Below are 19,368 nucleotides of genomic sequence, written 5' to 3' on the forward strand. Positions count from 1 at the left end.
CCCCCCCCCCCCCCCCCCCCCCCCCGAGAACTCTGTTCATCGTTCTCTGGGCCACTCCTTCACCTCTGCCTCTATCTCTCCTGTACATATGCCACCTTCTCATTTTTCTGTTGCTGAGCGGAGAAGCGGGGGCCACTTCTGGAAGGTGACAGAAGGACAACGAGGAGCAGTTCTAGAGAGAGAAAGAAAATCTTACACATTTTTTTTTTCAAATCCCAGAGGGATTTTTTTGTTCTCTTGAATTCTGCCCCCTACACACAAGCACACTGAAGCCATGCCCCACTTTTTACTCCCTCCTGGTGTTTTTACCCTTCCTTGGGAAATTTCCCTGGGATGGGGCCATGGTCAAACGTTAGCGTTTCCTGTGCGTTAGCTATTGAGTGGATGCCAGAGAGAGTGGGTGTGTCCACAAGAGAACAAGTGAGCAGTAGCTGGGAAAAGAGGATGTGAAGAATGGGAAGACAAAATTTGTTCCAGAAAAGCCTTCAGTGGCAGTCTCCTTACCAGGGTCCCTGCTCTCTGGTGTGGGGATACCGAGGCCCCCCAGTGCTGCAGCTGTGTCTGTCTAGTTGGGGGGGTGGGCGGTCAACATGCCTGCAGGAAATCCCGCTCCTCAAGCTTGTCTCAGATCAGGTAAAAACATTAGAAATTATGAAAAAAAAATTGCATTGCCATGACATTCATTAATTCATTGATCCTTCTATTTAGTCGACAAATATCGGTCGAACACTTTTCATACTCCAGGTGGTATGCTGGACCCTAAGTTTACATCGATGAACCTGCCCCATGTCGCTTCTAGGGGAAATAGATATCACCATACATCACACTACTTCCTGCCTGATTTCTGCCCTCCTGTCCTGAGTCTTAGTGCTGGAGAGCTTAGAAATACCTAGATCAGTGCATGTGCTTTATAGGTGAGGGAAGAAAGTTCCAGAGAGGTTATGTGATTTGCTCAAAGTCACTCAGATGATCTTCAGTGGAAGCTGGGATTAGTACCAAGTCCTTTGAGGGCTTGCTCTGTGCTCTGGGGGTGACCTCAGGGGTGGAGAAAATCCGATATTTTTGCTAGCCTTTGAGATAACATGAATAGTGTAGCAAATATACTTCCATGATGTTGACTGTCACCCTTTAGACCCTCTGTGTGGTTTAGCAGCTTGGCCCGACTGGTTCCTGCACACAGTAGGTGTACAGGAATGGTGTGAGCCCTTGAGAAGCTGGCAAGATTGATGACGGTGACACTTAGCACTATATTGTCCCAAGGTCCTGGGCCTTCAGGATTGGAACACTCACCTGAATGGGTGCTCTGAAGCCAGAACTGGGCACAGATGAGGCACAGAGCTCCAGGATTGAGCCGGGATGCCCTGGGTTGGGCCTAAGAGATAGGTGACTTCAGAGTCTTCTACACTGATGGTGGTCAGGAGTCAGTGCAGAGAAAAGAAAGCCAGGTCTGGTATAAAGGACTTGGTTACAGGTTGAATTGTGTCCCCCACAAAAGATGTTGAGGCCCTAAGCCCCAGGATCTGCAAATGTGACCTTGCTTGGTAATAGGGACTTTTTTTCCCCCACTGCTTCTTCCCCTCCCCCCATCTTTATTGAGATCTAATTGATATATAACATCGTGTAAAGTTAAGGTGAACAATGTGCTGATGTGGTATGCTTATATAAGGCAAAATGAAGCAATAGAATCTTTTGGACCCATAGGGGGACACTAACTTGGAAACAGGATCATCGAACACCTGACCAGGTTAAGGTGAGATCACTGAGGTGGGCCCTAATCCAACATGGCTGTGTTCTTATGAGAAGGGGAAATTTGGACATGGAGACAGACCCACACGCTGGGAGAATGCCATGTGAAGACGAAGGTACGGACTGAGACGATTCAGGTACAAGTCAAGAAACACCGACGATTGCCAACAAACCACCAGTGTCAGGACGAAGGCCTGGAAGAGCGCCTCTCTCAGAGGGCACCAACCCCATCTCAGATCTCCGGCCTCCCGAGCTGAGACAATCAAGCTGTGTTGTTGAGCCACCCAGGTTGTGGTGCTTTGTTAGCGAAGCCCAGCTCCAACCGGAAGTCAGCTTGACCGAGCGATCATAGTGGGACATGGGACTGTTGAGAGATGCTCAGAGAGGTGGAAAAGCTATCCGGGGTCTCTGGGGACTCACACAAAAGTAAGAAACAGCACTGGGTAAGCCCGTGATTCTGGCGAGGATCTCCTGCTGCTTCCAGACCTGAGGGAGAGGCATGGACCCTTGGGAAACCTGGCGTCCCTCACCATCTCCGCCCACAGGGGCCTTGAGCGTCTCCGAAAATCAGAAAGTGGCCTCCACTTTATTGGGGGCAGAATCAATTTAAATTGCTGTCAGCTTGTCTTCCAGCTGTCAGCGCAGGCCAGAACATCACATATTTTCCATCAATAATTCAACTGCCTCAGGAATAGAGGCTCCGGGGACTCCCCGGGGAGCTGACTCGGTCCATTCATTATTAAGCTGGCACTTACAGCCTTGTTCCTGAGTGCTGGAGAATCCTGCTCCAGGCTGGATGCCTTCCCCTTCACTCCTTTCCCCTCCCCACCTCTGCCTTTCATTTTCGTTTTCTTTGTCTGCTCTTTCTCTGAGGCTGCTTCCTGTCCTCTGGTGTGGATACCTTCCCAAGTTTGCGGTCTCCCACGTCTCTATCTTGCTGTCCAGCATGGGCAGAGATGCAAAAGTCTAAGGTGAAAGATGGCTTTAAGAATCTTTTAGTTCTCTGCCATGCTTAAAAAGCTTTTGCGTGTAGGAACACATATAGGTTTTCGTTCGTTTGTTGCTTATTTTTATTTTATTTTTTCCAGGATGCTTGTGAATTGTGCAAACAGGGCATCTTGGCTAGACAGCTGGGAGAAGGATCACAGCGTTCCTTCTGATGGCTGCTTTGCACCCACTAGTTGTCTGGAAGCTACTGGTCGTGTGCGTGGTAGGAGAGGGGGAGTAGGTGGGTGGCTGTGCATTGCGTCGCGGCCACTAGAGAGACAGCACACAGGGACAGCACGTGTGACAAGGCCAGCGAGCAGCAGCGGTGGTGAGACAGTTTTTGGTGGCGTCTCAGGCAGTGGACAGGAATGAGTGGGATTTGGAGCACAAGAGAAGTAGCCTTGAACACCCCATGGTCGTTGCCACTAACTAACTATTTTGAGAGCACATATGGGCTCCTCGGAGTGACGGGGGGAACTGAAGAGTAAGGATGACAGCAGGGTCTATGTGGTTGCAATCAAGGGGCTGGAGGCTCAGAGCGATTGTATTTTGACATTGATGTTAATCTAATTTGGAACTCATAGCCTATAGAAGCTTGCAACATAGGACTTATATACTAAAGACAGGGCAATGTAAAAAAACAATTGCTGGTCACTGTAAAATATTTATTATTCAGCGTTCTGGTGATCTGTAGCTAGGGAACAAAATGCCCCAATACTGAATGGTTTCAAACCACCATTTATTTTGCTCATGATTTTGCAGGTGAGGAACATGTGGAGGGCTTGGCTGAATGGTTTATCTCTGTTCTAGACGGAGGACCCACTACCCAAAGGACTTTGTACTCAAATGTCCAGCACATTTAACATTCCTTGGTCTCTTTCTTCCCAGGTAGTGTCGTATCCTCCAGGGCCTGTCATGCAGCCTGACATTCTCACAGCATGGTGGTCCCAGGAAGGCTGCATTTCTTTTTCTTTAAAAAAAAAATTTTTTTTAATGCTTATTTATTTTTGAGAGAGAGGGAGGGAGAGAGAGTGTGGGGGAGGGGCAGAGAGACAGGGAGACACAGAATCCGAAGCAGGCTCCAGGCTCTGAGGTGTCACCATAGAGCCCGACGCGGGGCTCGAACCCACGAACCATGAGATCATGACCTGAGCTGAAGTCGGACGGCCAACCGAGTGAGCCACCCGGGTGCCCCAGGAAGGCTGCATTTCTTACATGATGGCTAGCATCCGAGGAGGTGGCAAAAACATGACCATCCAAGGGCTGTAACAAGAACCAGCGTTGGGTCATTTCTACCATGTAACATTGATCAAAGGCTGTTTTATGCTGCAGTAACAGGGCCCCCCCAGATCCCAGTTGCTCAATACTGCTAAAGTTTATTTCTTACTCATGCAAAAAGTCCATGGCGGACACAGTCATTCTCCAGGATTGCTGTTCTCCATAGGATGGTTCATCTTTCCAGGGCACTTTGGTCTTTAAAAAAAAAATTTTTTTTTTAAGTTTATTCATTTTGAGAGAAACAGAGAGAGCAAGCAGGGGGAGGGCAGAGAGAGAGGGAGAGAGAGAATCCCAAGCAAGTTCTGCACAGTCAGCACAGAGCCCAATGCAGAGCTTGAAGTCAGGAAGCACAAGATCATGACCTGAGCCAAAACCAAGAGTCGCTGTTTAACCAACTCAGCTACCCAGGCACCCCCAGGACGCTTTGGTCTTAAGGCACCCCTGTATCAGCATGTGCTTCCAAGATCACTGTAGGAAGACAAATTCACATGCTTCCATGCAAAAGTGAGATGTGTCCTTTTCACTCACATTTCATTGGCCAAAGCAAGTTAAGTGGCCAAAACTTATTTCAAGGGGGCAACGAAGCACAATCCTCCCTGCCAGAAAGACAGGAGAACCTGGCATATGGGTAAGCAGCAGTGACGTCACTTCGTTCCTCCAGAGGGAGATGTGAGGATTGAATGAAATCGCATCATAACTGGGAACCACACAACCACACTGACAAGGGACTATTCGGAGGCTAGTTAGTACCACTCAACACTAAGTGACTAACTGTGGGGAAATAGGTTCTACTTACATAAATGGGTTAGGGCAGAAAGCCGCCACCACGGGGCAAAAATGCCCAAACTTAGCTAGCGAAATATTGTCATGAGATCATGAGTAACTTGTTATCACCTGCAGGAAATTACTTTCCATCTGATGCCAATGTACTATTGTACTTTGATCACAAACTCCACTTGCCCCCCAGACCCTTTGCTTCTTACAAGTTAATGATGACTGTCTGATTGTCTTCTCCACGTTCACCACGTGTGTAAGATCTTGAAAGCTCAACAAATACGGAGATGAAACCCCTGTTTGGGGCTTTTGTCTCCTCCCAGACATTAGCCTCTCTTGTATTCAATCCTGTGTCCTCTCCCTTGCTGGACAAGAGAGATCTCCAGACTGGTAGTCTGTGACAATTAATCCCTGCCCTCCAGCCTTAGGGAGACAACGTTACTGGTGAGTCATGAGTTACTACAGGTTTTGGAGTTTCCATGTTGTCTTAATTCAGTCCGGTTGCTATAATAAAATGCCATAGACTAGGTGGCTTATAAGCAACGGAAATGTCTTTTTCACCATTCTGGAGGCTGTAAGTCCAAGATCAAGGCATCAACAGATTCAGCGTCTGTTGAGCATTTGTCTCCTCAGAGACCCTTGTCTTCTCACTGTAACCTCTCAGGGCAGAAGGAGCAAGCAAGGTCTCTGGGGTCTCTTTCATAAGAGCACTAATCTCGCTTATGAGGGTTCCACCCTCATGAACCACTTACTTCCTGTGGCTCCACCTCCTAATACCATCACCGTGGGGGGTAGGATTTCGACATATAAATTTTGCAGTGACACCAACATCTCGAGACCTCACCACATGCTTATTCGTAAGGAGTTGAGACGCTTAAATCTTTAATTTAAAAACACAGAAATTCTATGTGTGTGAAATGAATAGACACAATGACTTCAAACAACGCACAAAGTCCATTCCAATGTTTGTTTCGCTTCCCTATGTTTTCACCCCATCCGACTTCAACCCCCAAGACAAAACAATAACCCAGACAGAGCACTGTGTTCTTTACTCTGAAAGGCCAGAAGATGCTCCTAAGAAGCCCCTTCCTTGTGTTTAGGTGGAGAGCCAGTGCAGAGGCTCTATCTTCAATTTTCCCTAGGACGGAGGCACATTCCAACCACCTCAAGCTCTTAGGGCGCAAGAGGGGTTGTTTTGGTTTAAATTATACATTTCCCACGCTGGTTCCCTTTGGAGAGATTTAAAACCCCTGACTAGGGGCGCCTGGGTGGCTCAGTCCGTTAAGCGGCCGACTTCAGCTCAGGTCATGATCTCGTGGTCCGTGAGTTCGAGCCCCGCGTCGGGCTCTGTGCTGACAGCTCGGAGCCTGTGAACCTGTTTCAGATTCTGTGTGTCCCTCTCTCTGACCCTTCCCCGTTCATGCTCTGTCTCTCTCTGTCTCAAAAATAAATAAACGTTAAAAAAACCCTGACTAGTTTCCAGGCCTGCGTGACCTAATGGGGAGACAGCTGTGTACAATTTTAAAACGACTTTGGTGTTCTCAGGGAAGGCTACTTCATAATTAGCCAACCACTTGTTTTCCCTTAATCTGGGTAATTACCTTTTTTTGTAACTGAGGCAGGAGGGCTGGGAGCCAAACCCAACAGGCGAAAGCAGCGTTAGGAGGAGAAGGGAAAATTAGCCAATCAGAGGGAGGCAGGGAGGTGGGCGGACCCAGCGCTGCCTGAGCCTTGGGGCTCCAGGGGAGGGACCAGGTGGGGGCAGGCTGGGAGCAGAGATGTTTGGAGTAGTGGGCTTTTCGGGGAAAGTGAGATTTAAAAACGACTTTAACGCTTTTAGTAAAAAGTTCTCCAGGAAATGTATGCTTCCCTGCTGTAGTACAGGGAAAATGCAGCCAATTATGCCGTCACTGATGGCCGACTCGTCCTAAGGATACCTACCGCAGCCTGCGATGATGCTCTCACTCGTGAGCCCCCTGGACTGGAAGCTCCACGAGCCAAGGTCTGAGTCGGCGTTTGCTTGGTGTGGTAATCCCAGAGCCTATCCTGGTGCCTGGCACATGGCAAGCTGTGAGTCTTGGCTGATTGAGGAATACACAAGTTTATTACAAACAGAGTATTGGACCCTGCCCAAGGCTGTTACTCCGAAAACATGTCCTTATTGCCCAGTCCCTGAGTGTGGATGGTATAGGAGGCTGAGCATGACACTTTAGACCACTGGCTCGGAGCAGCCTCGAGCACTGCACGGGGGTCCAAACCTGGCTTTGCTACTTACTAGCATGCAAGCTTATAACCTCTCAGTGTCTTCACCTATAAAATGGGGGTGATCATAATGCCCATTGTACAGGGCTGTGGCAAGGATTAAATGAATTCGCGCACACGAAGCCCTTAGAGCGAGCAATGCCTTGTAAGTACCAATGAGTATAAAAATAAGAATTGTGCGCTCCAGCCAGAAAACTGTTTGGGATAAATCTCTGATATGAGTTTGCGTTGCTTTTGCTCTCTCGAAAGAATTTAGCCTAAGCTTTAAACTTCAGCCATGTTTCTGGTTAATTGAGGTTTTGTTGGAGACTGTTGGTACCTAGGAGATACAGTTTGATGCAATCCATAGAAAACTGGTGTGCTTCATTATGCTTTTATTATATTTATGAAGCTTATTGAGGGTTCTTAATTATGACCTTTCCATTGGGAGTCCTTTTCTGGCTCCAAGAAGTGTGCTCACAGAATCCCACCAAGTTTTAAACCCTCAGTTATGGTCCTTTCTCTTTTTCTTACGGTGGTTTTACAGGACATCACATGGCTAAGCTAGAGCTATGTTTGTCACAGTCTCCTTCCCTGTGTGGTTCCAGCTTAGACTTGGCCAAAGAGAAATTTGTATGAGATCTGGAAGGCAGAAGGGAAATAGTGACCAACATTCTCTGAAAACTGTGGTGTTTTATTTATTTATTTTTTTCAACGTTTTTTATTTATTTTTGGGACAGAGAGAGACAGAGCATGAACGGGGGAGGGGCAGAGAGAGAGGGAGACACAGAATCGGAAACAGGCTCCAGGCTCCGAGCCATCAGCCCAGAGCCTGACGCGGGGCTCGAACTCACGGACCGCGAGATCGTGACCTGGCTGAAGTCGGACGCTTAGCCGACTGCGCCACCCAGGCGCCCCAGAAAACTGTGGTGTTTTAAACGCTGAAAGAGACCGAGCGGAGGTGCCGGAAGACTCGAGCTTGTCCTCGCCCTTCCTGACTCTACGATCCGCTCATTTTCCTGACCATTAGCTCTGCTGACCAATAGCAACTCACTCCCAGACGCAGGCGACAGCCTCCACGGTCTTCTCTAGTAGCCTTCTGTGCGTCGTCCTTCCCCCACTGAAGTGCTTTTCTTCTCAGGTTCCCTGCAAGCTCCAACTTGTCCCTCAGTTGTATAAGGTCTTGCTCATTTAACAGACCCTTGTTCTGTAGCACATATAGAAATTATGCTTGATTCTGCTTCCCTCATCGAACTCTGTTACAGTTACTGTGGCTGGTCTCCAGGTCTGGCCTAGGGAACCACCTGGATCGTCACCCTTTTGTGAAGTCCCTCCACATGGAGCCTGGATGGCTCCCTGGGTCTCTTATATCACCAGAATTCAGTGGAAATGGCACAGGCTTCCTCTGGCCCTGTGACTCAAGGGGACGGTGACTGCTGCTTGCACACTCATAGGTGCCCCAAATCCCACTCAAGGAAGTCAAGCTACCTAGCTGGAGAGGCCATGTGGAAAAGCCCTGAGGCTGAGACCCAGACCCCACTGCCCCTCCGAGCCCGGCCCCCCAGTCACTGTCACCAGAGAAGATGAGAGAGGATGAGGGCAGGGGCATCTTGGACATTCCTGTCTCAGCTGACATCCGACTGTAGAGACAAGTGAGCCCAAGTAAGACCAGAAGGAAAACTGACCAGCTAAACCCAGGCAATCCACAGAAGCAGGAGGAATAAGCAAATGGTTGTTTTTAAACCCTTTCTGTTGTGACGTAATTACAGGCTTACAGAAAAGATCTAAAAATAGTACCCCCCAAATCTCCTATCCCTTTCACCCAGATGTTAACATTTCCTCCCACCCCACCACCCGGCCGTTCTCAGTCGTTTGAGAGGAAGTCACAATATCTCTTCACCCCTACACGATTCAGTCGTATCTCCTAAGAACAAGAACACTATCTTCCTTAAACTTAGTATAATTATAATATCAAAAAGTCACATTTTAATAAATGCCATCATGTGATCTCCACACCTTGTTCATGTTTTGCCAGTTGCCCTCCAGACATCCATCCTTTTTAGCAAAAAAAAAAATCCTGGTTTGCACACTGCATCCAGTTGTCCTTTCTCTGTAATCTCTTTTAACCTGGACCCATCCTGTTCCTCTCCCTTCTTTGTCTTTCATGACCTTGACACTTGCAAAGAATACTTACTGGCCATTTAGTTTGTAGAATGTCTGTCAATTTGGGTTTATGTGGTGTTTCCCCATGATTACATTCAGGTTATACATTTTTTGGCAGAAATATGGGAGAAGGGATCAGGTGATGTGAAACTTGAATGGGGTTATGATGGTGTCTGAAAGTTTTGTCCATATAAAGTTACTATCGTTTTCTTTGTAATTAATAAGTATCTCACAGAGTGATATGTTGAGATCATGTGAATATCCTGTTTCTCATGACACTTTGATCCCCTCGCTTTAGTATCCATTGATGATTCAACTGATGAACCGTGATGGCTGACTTTTGATTTCATCCTTCCTTCTGCATTTATTAGTATTCTACTGAAAGAGATTTCCTTCTTCCTCATTTATTTATAAAAATCAGTTTTAACTAATTATTTGATTCAATAGGTTACAATCTGTTACTATTATGAATTATTCTGATGCTTAAGTTGTCCTAGATGTGGCCTTTGGGGCTCTTAGGATCTTTGATATGTTCCCGTCATTCTTTGAGCACTTTCATACCGTTTTGACACAAGATGTTCCCAGTACATCTTGTACTGCCCCTGCCCCGGCCTTGGAATCAACCATTTTCCTAAGGAGCCCTCTTTCCTTTCAGAGGGAAAGTATTTAGAAACCAAAATCGGGGTTCCTGGGATGCCTATTGCTACCAGAGTGTCCTTGCTTTTTGGCTTTCTTACTGGCCAGATCTAGGAAGTATATGTCTGTATACACATGCACACACACACATATACACCCACACTTTATTTTCTATCTCTCCCTTTGTATTAAAAACCATTGGTTCAAACCATAAGTTTATACTGATTTCTCTAATTCCGATCCAACACCACAGAGCTTCACTTTAACTCTCTCCTTCTCCATATTTATGACTTCCTTTTCCAATAGTGAACAGCCTGGTTCCTATGAACCATGATATATTCTATTTTCTTAATCTTAGGATATACATAAAGTAGTTTCAAAATTGTTAACCCATACCTCTGCAGGAAAAGAAAAAAAAAAAAGCAAAGTGAAATTACTGGCCTGAGTTCAATGTTTACAGATAATTTTCGTGTCTAGCTTCAGAATAGACGGCTCAAATACTTGGTTCAAACGTTACTCAAGATAGCTATGGTTGTTGTTTTCACCACTAAGTTTGGGGTGGTTTGTTTTGCAAGGGATTGTAGAATGACTTTGGAAATCAGCATTTATCACAGGTCCAATGTGAGGAAGAAATCAGGCAGGACCTAAGTGACATCAAGCGCTGCGGAAAGACGTTTCATCTGACCCTTGTAGAAATAGGCATTAAATTATTATCTTCGGCACGTCTTGGGTGAGTCTGGGAAGAGAAGTACTGGCCTTGGGCCTAATTATGAATGAGGTGAAATTCGTCTTAGACATCCTGTCTCTCTCCTCTCTCCATCATTCCCGTCTGATGGGAGTCTCGCCCTCCGGATACTCACTGCTCTCTGGCTGCCCTGAACATCCTGCTGTGGTTTCCCAACTTTGCTTTAGGTCTTCCTTTCAACCCTCCAATTAGTCTTTCTACTCTCAGCTGTGAATGACCTGTGAGCCCCTGAGAGGATAGCTGTCTAGTTAAACACATTCACAAGAGAGAGTGAGAATGTTAGCCAGTTAGTTACCTACCCTCTCTTAGGGTACATGTGTGCTGCGTTTATTAAACTCAGGCCCTGGGGAAGCATAGAAGGGAGATGTCTTTGGACCAGACCTTTCCTATCCCGACCCCTGACTCCTGCCTACTTAAATCTGTGGACTAGAATTGTCCTGCTGGGAGGAACTGGAGGAAGGGTACCCAAAGTACACTGGCTTGGAATCCATTACAGATAATTTCCCACTTGAATGGTTTGATGCATAAATAAATACATTGCATTTATATACCTATGTTACTGGACTAGTGGGTTTATGAGCAATTATATTCCGTAGCTCTCGATTCAATGGAACGTCTTTACCATCTACCACGTGAGCAATACATGAAGCAATGTGTTAGCTGGAAGAACTGGTCCATGGAAACTATTAAGACCCCCCCCCCCCCATGCATCACCGCTGCCACCATCCAGCCACGTCAGCAGGATATGCCATTTCACATATGCCATTTCATAGGGTGGGATAATATTGGTGACCGTTCAAATTAAGGAGCTTGAAGAGAACTCCTTCTTGAGCTACTGGCTTGCTCAAGGGCACGGAGCATTTCACATACTGACCCGCACAACGTCCGTCCAGAAGGTGGTAGGGTGGGCTTCGGGCGCAGCTAGAAGGATTGGTCACAGACTATGTAACCGTTTCTCAGAGGTTTCAGAAATTATTTAGGTAGGACAACCTTTCAGTAAGAACAGAGAGTTTCCATTACAATCAAGATGAAGATTCAGAGTCCCTTAACTGAAATTTTCAAAGAGATACAACATTAGTCTGTACTCCAGGCTGGCAAGGCAGGGCATGATTCCTGATACAATGCCACGTCGGGTGAGAAATTGTGCCTGCCCATCTGAATCGGTCTCTGCAGCTAATTTCCTAAGTGTCTCAAGGGCAGAGCATGCTAAGTGAGCATATAAACTTGAGTGTTACAGAGAAATTTCCAGGGAGCTACAGCACAAGTTAATAAGCTGAGACTGAATTTGGAGGGATGATTAAAGTACCTTGGCTTGTCCGTCTTCTGTGGCAGAGCCGCTTCACTTGGGGTTCAGGGCTGGGCTTCAGGGCATCCCTGCACTCCCCAAACTTCATGGGGTTTTGTGTAACGTCCTCCTCGTGCATCTTAATGAGGACAGAGGCAGCAGCTTTCCCTGGATTCTCAAGGGGGCCCTTGACCCCTCAAAGGTTAAGAATCTTGATGGAGTTAAGCAATTCTGAGACCGGGTCTCCTGAGACAAGTACTGTAGGCAGCCTCCACCTGAGGGGTGACGCCTTATGGGTGTGTTCAGATATTTATAGCCCCCTGCCTCCACCCTAAACTGTGACAGGAAATAGAGCACCAGGATGGCTCAAACGTGCCATGACTACCTCTGCTTCCCTAGCAGGAGTCTCTTTCCTCCTCAAAAGAGAATATTCAAATACACGTAAAGATTGGCGAAGGAGCTGACTGCTCTATTTTGTTTTTAAGAGGGAATCAGTCCTCCCTGAAGTCGTGTTCGACATTTGTCACGCTGGGCTGAGGCAGGCTTGGGAAGCAATGCAGTGAGGTGTATTCTGGAGAACAGTGAAAAACAAGAGGGTGAATTATGCGGTATTTGTGACTGGATATGCCTGTGAGCTCAGTCTCCTCCTCTGCAAAATGGGGACGCTAGTAATGAGTTCTGACTGCATAGAGTTGTTGGTGAGGATTTCATGAGTTTATGCTCCGTCCAGCCCCAGAACGGTGCTCAACAGGCAGTAGGCAACATAGGTGGCTGTGTTATTGTCTTCACCATCAGTTTGATCGACATAGTCAAATTCATCAGAGTCCGTTGATGGTCAGCACAGACCCAAATTTGGAATCCATTTAGGATTCAGCAGCTATGTAGAGACGAGTTCATCAGTTAAATAGTAGGTAGGTTCGATTAATTTGATTTCCGGAGGCATTTATGGTGGGGAGTGGATGGGCTTGTTTATCAGGGAAAGCCAGCTTCAGGCCTGAGGCGGTGGGTGCCGCATTTCTGCCTGGCACAGGGCAAAGTTCCAGTTCATGCGATGGAGAAAAACAGTCTGATCTTAACGACCACCTCCCGAGGGCCATCCATATCGTAAGGACTCTACAGGTTTTATCACACTGATTCTTCACGATAATTCTTTAAGGTCAGCTGGACATGCCATTTCACATATGGGAAAATGGAGCCCCAGGCTGAGTAATTTTCTCAAGCTTGCTCAGCTGACTGGCATACACATTGACCGACTCCAAACACTCAGCTTCCTTCTGATTTCACAATTATCAACCAAAAGGAGAATCATTTTATGACACCACCCGATTTTCCTATGTTAGCAATGCAGCTTCTTTCAGGAGACCTGGGGAAGGAAGACGGGACGGGAACCATCGATTTCTTCGTCAGTTCTCAAATTCAATGTGCTCTCAACTAGCCTCCCTTTCCCACACTCCGTGTTCTGTGCGCCCCTCCCCAATTCTTCCTCTTCTGCAGCCCTTGTCCCACTTAGCGTCATCACTGTCTTGCCTGTCTTCCCAAAGGCCAAGAAGCGATGTTTATCCTTCCTTTTAGTTCCTCCAGTTGCCTATAGGATAAAGTCTGAACGTCTGAACTCCTTATTGTGGCGTACAAGGCCATGGTCTGGAGTTTCCAGGATATTCACCCCAAAATGAGCCACAGATTCCCCCTCCTCTGGGAACTGTTCCCTCTTCCATGCAGAGTTGGGCTGCCAGTCACCATACTTGCAAAAATGTGACCTTACCTCTTAGCCATAGTAGATTGGACCAGGGGTAGTCCCGTGACTGGAGCCGTACCAGTCAGAGTTCTCTCCCCAAGAAATTGGATTTGGAACCACAGAATTACTTTCTCTGTGCCTGAGTCTGTCTCATGTAAACTCTAGAGCTATGAGCAGGACAGGTGTTCTGTGACATGAACTGGATTGTGCAGAATTCTTGTCTGGAGGGAGAGAGAAGGAAAGAGATGCCCGTCTACAGAGAGAAGCAGAGAAAAAGATGGAGAGTGAACACTGCCTGGACTCACCCTGACCTTCTACCTCCAGGTTTTAGTTCTTCCTGGCATCCTGGTGTGCCCCTGCCTTTGGGTCGTGAGAGATTTCCTGTTTCTTTATAGTAAAGTTTTCTCCTTAGCTTAAGCCAGCTTCAGTGGGTATTTACATGCTATTAAACACCCAGCTAATCTGACCCCACCTTTCCTCCCCACATCTCTCACCAGCTCTTCCACCTTCCCTCTGTCCTTTCTGTGCTTTCTTCTTTTCTTTTTTTTTTTTTTTTTTTTTTTTAAATTTTTTTTTTCAACGTTTTTTATTTATTTTTGGGACAGAGAGAGACAGAGCATGAACGGGGGAGGGGCAGAGAGAGAGGGAGACACAGAATCGGAAACAGGCTCCAGGCTCCGAGCCATCAGCCCAGAGCCCGACGCGGGGCTCGAACTCACAGACCGCGAGATCGTGACCTGGCTGAAGTCGGACGCTTAACCGACTGCGCCACCCAGGCGCCCCTGTGCTTTCTTCTTTTGCATCAGCCATGAAAGCATTCGATTCCTTACCGTTTGCTCCGCTTTCGTTACGCCGCCTTAGGTCATGCTCTTCCTTCTGCTTGGAATCCCCTTCCCTATCTTATTTGGCCTCAGGTACTCTTACTCACCCTTTAAGGCTCTGTTCCTATGCTACTTCCCTCCTGAGGCTTTGCGCTAGTCCTTCCTGGGGTCTCAAGGCTTTGTTCATACCCTGTTCTGGAGCTTGCCCTCTTGACTTCGTGTTTATATGTCTGCCTCCCCATTAGACTGTAAGCTCCCTGCGGGCAGGATGCAGCCTTCCTCATTTTCTCAATCCTACTGTCTGTAGCTCAACCTGTAGAATTTCTTACATATGTTGGCCAAAGGAGGGTCTGTGGCTCAAAATTCTTGGCATAGACATGGTACATGGGTGGGGGGTAGAGATGCCTTCAGAAGGAGCCCCAAGATGGGACTATTGCAGAAAGGGAAAGATAGGGAGCCTCAAGGAATCAAACCTGTACTCCTTCATTCTGGACTTCCCTCAAAGCACCCCATAGGCTCTGGCTTGACCTTACTTCCTTTCTGGTCAGTAACTTAACATGGCCCCAGAATATTAGGGCCCCATGGCTGACCTTGGGCACCCCAAAACTTGGCAATGAATGAACATTTGACATTGTTTCTGTTCCCTCCTTTCAGATCCTCTCTCAGGCACCTGATAGGCCCACATTTCCTTCTGGCTATCCTTTCCCTTCCTCTTCTCTCCTCCCCCCTCCACTGCTATCTCCCACCTCTACCCCGGACATGCCACTCTATCAGAATTCTTTCAGGACCCGTATCTTTGACATTTCACTTTATGAACTAATGAGAATTTATTATTAACTGTGCCAGGCAGTGAGCTACGTGCTCCCGGAGAGTTTGAGCCGGAAGGGGGACATTGTGTACCCGGCTCTGGTGTCCGATTCCCTGGGCTTGGATTCTGCTAGGAATAGGATTACTAATGGTTTCTAGGGGGCCCTGGGTGGTTGAGTTGGTTGGGCGTCTGGCTTTGGCTCAGGTTATGATTTTGTGGTCCATGAGTTCGAGCCCCACACCGGGCTCTATGCTGACAGCTCAGAACCTGGAGCGTGCTTCGGATTCCGTGCCTCCCTCTCTATCTGCCCCTCCTCCGCTCACGCTCTCTCTATTCCTCTCTCAAAAATAAATAAAAACGTTAAAAATTTTTTTAATAAATAAACAGTGGTTTCTACCTCAGGGTACTGTTATAAAATTTAATGCACGTGAGGCATTCAGAAGAGCACCAAGCATACAGAAAGTGCTCAATAAGTTCTTATTTGTGGGTAAAGATAACATTCCTCCAACTTGAAGACACATGGGCATCCTAAGGAAGCTAAATGATACGGTGACCCTTCAAACCGATATTGTTAAATATCTGTTCAAACTTTATTTAGGCAGTGGTTTGCAACCTTTTGCACACACCAGAATCATCTGGAGGGCTTTAAAGACAGCTGGGCCTCACCCTCAAACTGTCTGATTCAGTAGGTCTTGTACTGCCTACGGTTTACATTTCTTTTTTATTTTATTTTTAAGTTTCTAGTTATTTTATTGTTGTAAGAACACTTAACATGAGATGAGATCTACCCTCTCAACAAAGTTTTAAGCATAGAATACAGTATTATTTTAGCATCATAGTATAACGTATTATACATTTTTACATTTTTTATGTTTATTTATTTATTTTGAGAGAGAGAGAGAGAGAGAGAGAGCGAGCGCACAAGCAGGGGAGGGGCAGAGAGAGAGAGGGAGAGAGAGAATCCCAGGCAGGCTCCCCGCAAGAGTCAGATGCTTGACCGACCGACCGAGCCACCCAGACGCCCCATATTATATGTTAATTATAGGCACAGTGTTGTAGAGCAGATCTCTAGAGCCTATGCATCTTGCATGTGGAGACTTTATGCCCATTGATTAGCAACTCCCCATTTCCCCCTCTTCCCTGCCCCTGGTAAATAACCACAATTCTACTCTCTTTCTATGAGTTTGACCATTCCAGATACCTCATATAAGTGGAATGATGCAATATTTGTCTTTCTATGACTACTGACTTTCTATGACCACTATCATTTCTCCATTGTATGTTCTTGGCGTTCTTGTTAAAGATTAGTTGACCGTATATGTGTGGATACGTGTGATATATGTGTGATTTCTGGCTTCTCTATTCTGTCCCATTGGTCTATATGTTTTTATGCCAGTCCATACTTTTTGGTTATTGTAACATTGTAACATATTTTGAAGTCAGGAATGTGATACTTTCAGCTTTGTTCTTTGTGTGTAAGATTGTTTTGGCAATTCTTGGTCTTTTGTGGTTCCATATGAATTTTAGTATTTGTTTATTTTTGTAAAAAATGCCATTGGGATTTTGATAGGGATTGCATTGAATCTGTAGATTGCTTAGGATAGTATGGACGTTTTAACAATATTAAGCCTTCTAGTCTACGAACAGAGGATGTCTTTCTTGTATCTTCTTTAATGTCTTTCATCAGTGTTTTATAGTTTTCAAAATAGAAGTCTTTTACCTCCTTTGTTAAGTTTATTCCTAAGTATTTTTTCCTTTTTACTGCTATTATAAATGGAATTATTTTATTAATTTCCTTTTTCAGATAGTTCATTTTTAATGTATAGAAATGCAACCGATTTTTGTATCTTGATTTTGTGTCCTGCAACTTTACTGAATTCATTTATTCTAACGTGTGTGTGTGTGGTCTTTAGGGTTTTCAACATATCATGTCATGTCATCTGCTAATAGACATTTTCATTTCCTATTTGGATATCTTTTATTTCTTTTTCTTGCCTAATTGCTCTGGCTAAAACTTCTAGTACTATACCGAATAGAAGTAGCAAAGAGCCAGCCTCATTGCTTTGTTTCCTGGTCTTAGAGAAAAAGCTTTCAGATTTTCACCATTGAGTATGATATTAGCTCTGATGAATACAGATGCAAAAATCCTCAGTAAAATACCAGCAAAGTGCATTTAACAGCACGTTAAAAAGATCATGCACCATACTTAAGTTGGATTTATTTCTGGGCTGCGGCAATGGTTCAATATGCGAAAATCAATTAATATGATACTTCACATTAACGAATGAAGGCTAAAAATCACATCATGATCTCAACAGATGCAGAAACAGTATTTGAATTATGTCCTTTTATGATAAAAACTCCCAAGAAACTGAGCATAGAAGGAAATTGCCTGAAAATAACAAAAGTTATATAGGATTTGCATTTGTAACAAGTTACCAGATGATGCTGATTTGCTGGTCTGGGGACTAAACTTTAAGAACCACTTTTTTAGGCTAAAACTAACAACACACGTAACAACAGTTGGTGAGGATACGGAAAGAGGAGCCCTCTTACACTGCTGGTGGGAATGCAAACTGGTGCAGCCTCTCTGGAAAACCATATGGAGGTTCTTCAAAAAGTTAAAAATAGAACTGCCTATGACCTAGCAATGGCACTACTAGGTGTTTATCCAAAGGATACAAAAATACTGATTCAAGGGTCACGTGCACCCGGATGTTTCTAGCAGCACTATCAACAATAGTCAAATTATGGAAAGAGCCCGAATGTCCATCAACTGGTGAGTGGATAAAGAAGATGTGGTGTACATGTGCACACACGCACACACACACACACACACACACACACACACACACACACACTGGAATATTACTCAGCCATCAAAGAGAATGAACTCTTGCCATTTGCAATGATGTGGATGAAACTAGAGTATATTATGCTAAGTGAAATAAGTCATTCAGAGAAAGACAAATACCATATGATTTCACTCATATGTAGAATTTAAGAAACAAAACAGACGTACATGGGGGAAGGGGAGGAAAACTAAAATAAGATACAGAGAGGGAGGCAAACCATAAAAGACTCTTAATTGGAGAGAACAAACTAAACTGCCGGAGGGGAGGTGGGGGGATGGGCTAAATTGGTGACAGGCATTAAGAAGGGAACTTGTGATGAGCGCTGAGTGTTACATGTAAGTGATGAATCACTAAATTCTAGTCCTGAAACCAATACTACATAATATGTTAACTAACTTGAATTTAAATAAAATCGTGGAAGAAGAAGAAAAAAAGAACCACGTATTTACAGCCAGGGTTCACAACCTTGGTTGTACATCAGAGCACTCAGAGAACTTTTTTTTTTATTTGAAGTTTATTTATTTATTTTGAGAGTGAGAGCACAAGCAGGGGCAGGCAGAGAGAGGGGAGATCCCAAGCAGTCTCTGTGCTGACAGCACAGAGCCCAACGTGGGGCTCGAACCCACGAGCTGAGCTGTGAGATCATGACGTGAGCCGAAGGCAGATGCTTAACTGACTGAGCCACCCAGATGCCTCGAGAACCACTCAGAGAACTTTTAAAAAACAACCGATTTCTGAGCTGTATCCTCTGGAAATAAGTGAAGAGCAATCAAGTAAGGCCAAAGGCTATTTATTTGGAGCTTGCCCTAGCAGGAGAATCAAACACTACCATCCTGTGCATTTGGTAGAGACTCAAAGGCAGGCTCTCTGGGCTCAGACCTAGTTTGCAGCGACACGGCTAAACGCACCAAGAAGGTTCAGATTGTGGGTAAATGCGGGACCCGTTATGGTGCCTCCCTCCGGAAAATGAAATAAGCCAGCATGCCAAGTACACTTGCTCCTTCTGTGGCAAAACCAAAATGAAAAGACAAGCTGTGGGGATCTGGCATTGTGGTTTCTGCATGAAAACCGTAACAGGTGGTGCCTGGACCTATATCGCCTTTTCTGCTGTCACAGTCAAGTCGGCCATCAGAAGACTGAAGGCGTTGAAAGACCAGTAGAAGCTTCACCATGTGAAACACTGCTAGCCTATAATAAACCGGTTAATTTAAATAACAAAATTCAAAAGAGAGAGAGAGGGAGAGACCCAAAGTCAGGCAGAAGAGTGGAGAAAAAAGGCTTTTAGGTATGCCGT

At 45.7% G+C, this 19,368-nt stretch overlaps 1 long non-coding RNA gene and 1 pseudogene across 1 annotated transcript; one reads left to right on the plus strand and one right to left on the minus strand.

Moving 5' to 3' along the window:
- Nucleotides 1-3,455: 3,455 nt before the first annotated feature.
- LOC125924954 (uncharacterized) lies at nucleotides 3,456-6,656 on the minus strand. The gene is made up of 3 exons (XR_007458630.1): nucleotides 6,387-6,656; nucleotides 4,121-4,206; nucleotides 3,456-3,703 (listed from the first exon to the last, which is right to left on the minus strand). It is a non-coding gene; the product is annotated as an uncharacterized LOC125924954 (long non-coding RNA).
- Nucleotides 6,657-6,737: 81 nt separating this feature from the next.
- Nucleotides 6,738-19,282, plus strand: LOC125924224 (60S ribosomal protein L37a-like; annotated as a pseudogene).
- The last annotated feature ends 86 nt before the right edge of the window (nucleotides 19,283-19,368 follow it).

This window comes from Panthera uncia, chromosome F2 (assembly GCF_023721935.1).
Source record: "Panthera uncia isolate 11264 chromosome F2, Puncia_PCG_1.0, whole genome shotgun sequence".
NCBI classification, from domain to species: Eukaryota; Metazoa; Chordata; class Mammalia; order Carnivora; family Felidae; genus Panthera; species Panthera uncia.